The sequence below is a fragment of the Agrilus planipennis genome, unplaced genomic scaffold (genome assembly GCF_000699045.2).
Source record: "Agrilus planipennis isolate EAB-ADULT unplaced genomic scaffold, Apla_2.0 scaffold313, whole genome shotgun sequence".
Taxonomy (NCBI): domain Eukaryota; kingdom Metazoa; phylum Arthropoda; class Insecta; order Coleoptera; family Buprestidae; genus Agrilus; species Agrilus planipennis.
The window spans coordinates 226,232-228,927 of NW_020442416.1; positions in this window are offsets into that span (position 1 = coordinate 226,232).

A 2,696-nucleotide genomic window follows, 5' to 3' on the forward strand; every position below is an offset into this window, starting at 1 on the left:
TTATTTCTTTAAATTTAAGGTAATTTAGAGATCTTTCTTTATTGATTGTTTAGCGCCGACTCAAAAATACTTAGGTATTAGTTGAATAACTTAGTTATTAAGGTTAATAAAATAAATGTTTGTTATGTTTTGCTTTTTAGTTTTTTCGGCAGTTTAATTTTTAAGTTTTTATTTTATAATATTTTGTGGCTATAATCTACTAATTGCTACTACTACTACTACTACTATTATTTTCCTACTATAAATCATCCCCTGTTTTCCTACCCCTAGGGTTAGATTTTTTCCAAGTTTATAAGGGATCAGCTTCGGGGTATACCCTTTTCAATAAAAAAGAATTATCAAAATAGGACTTAAATTATTTGTTAAAAGTGATTGAGAAGCTCTATAGGAATATTTCGTTAAAAAATATATATTAAATATTCTTAAACTTTAATTTTTTTTTATAGCAATATTGTTAATCAAACCTAAATAAAATGAAAATACGTTTTTTTTTTCGTACCTTGGTACCTACTTTAAACCATTTATTTTAATTTAAAGCAAAAATAGTTTACAACCTGCATCGTCCGCAATAATTATACATAAAGTTTATCTATTTACCTGATGTTTTACTGAAAACATTTTAGTAGTTTCATTCGGATAGGAAAATTATACTCGTGATGTCGGAACAACACGGATTACGTAACAATGGAAAGAACGAGTGATTTTGCACTAACGTTTTGAGTCTTATTTCGTTAAACAGTTACCGTACTGCATTTTTGAAAATGAAATAATGATTAATTGCGAAATACCATTTAGGGATTGTTTTGAAACAATAAGCAACCGAGCTATTTACTAATAGGTATCGATACACCTCGCATTAAGATCATTAGGCAAGTTGTTTGGTATTGTTGATCATGCAGACATAAAAATGTTGTTCACCATTGTCTTAAAATTTTATTGGTTTTTATAATCGTGTTTTCCTTGGTTTTTTATTTATTGAGACCGTGTTAATTTCTACCTAATTCGGTACTTCCACCTGATGGTGCCGATTCATGTACAAAGAGGCTCCTTCAAACGTGAAAGCTAACAAGAGCAGAGTTGTTACTTTCGACAAGTGGAAATTCTTTCTTGGATACTATTCAATTAACCACGATGTGTAGCTAGTTGCAGTAGTACTGACTATATAACTAACGTTATATTGATTTTCACTCGTTTTATTTTGGTCAGTAATAATGTGATGGAATTTCGTTTGAATTTTTTAAAATTAATGCAAGTAACAAAAAGTTATTTTTCCAGCTTATAGCGGGATATCGTCAGATGTAAGTACTTTTATAACTACAAGAGATTTTATATAAATCAATAACGAGATGTTTAATAGAAGTAGAACTTTCGTCCAGGTAATTCCAAAATTTATTAGACCAGTAAAATTTACCTATACTTTCATCCCGACAACTAATTATACAATAATACATTTTCGCCTGGAAGAAGTACCTACATAAGCTACATATACACATTTTAATAATATAGTTTATACGAAATCTTATCTTAACAAAGACTTTAATGGTGTATGTCTACATCAATGATGTAAAAACTATAAACTATGGTAGTTCAAAACAGTATCCAATCAATCTACCTATGTTAGTTTTTTTCCTTGTAATCCTTAGACCGTGTACTTAATACTCCTGTTACTAGTTTCCGTAAGTATAAGTGTCGCCGACTAGGAGATTAGGGATGGCGATCTAAGATCGATTAATCGAAGAATCGATTTTTCGGACAAAAAAAAATCGATTCAGTGAATCAATACTTCACCCTAGAGAATCGACATTTGATTTTTTCTGTTTTGATAAAAATCATAAAATTACTAGCCTTTCCCAGCGGCTTCGCTCGCAGAAATTAATATTGTTTCTCATTTCATCCTTAAGGGTTGATTTTTAAAAATTGCCAAAACACGTATTTGCTTAATTTCCAACCTCTGTTCATTTGATTAATAATATGAAACAGTATATATACTAAGTTTCAAGTAAATTCAACTACAAATGAAGTATGTCCCAATCAAAAATTGCAACACTTTTCCCCCCACCCCCCTACGGAGATAAAATTTTTTAAAATGTCGAGATAGGTCTTTCAGAAATTAAATGAGAGACTATTAAAACCAAGTGTCAAGTAAACCTGGCCACAAATAGTGTATGTTCCATTTAAATATTGCAACTCCTTTTCACCATTCATGCTACTTGTGATCGTTTAAATTTCTCCTTACATTTTTTAAAACTGTGATTATAACCACAGCAATTTTTTCATCTATTGATGTTATAATTATCATAAACCTTACACTTTTCCAATAAAAACATATTTTTTTTTATTATTTCAGCGGTAAATTATGCTAAGGCTGTGCAGTTATTTTTTTTTTTGATAATAATAAGAAGTCAAAGAACAGGGACAAAAAGATTTATTGCATTAAAACTAACACCGACGTCTCACCTCTAATTTAAGATTTTATCATTGTCATTTTTTTGCTTATACATGTGAACTATAGCAATACTATTTAGTGATAACTAATTACTATTAATTATAACATTTGAGGATTCTTCCTTACCAACATCTGTTAAATTAGTAGTTATTTGTTTGTGAAACATATTTACGAAAAAAAAGTCAGACGTCTGTCATATAGAAAAGAAGGCGGTTGAAAATGAAATTGCTACTTTACCAACTAATATAAT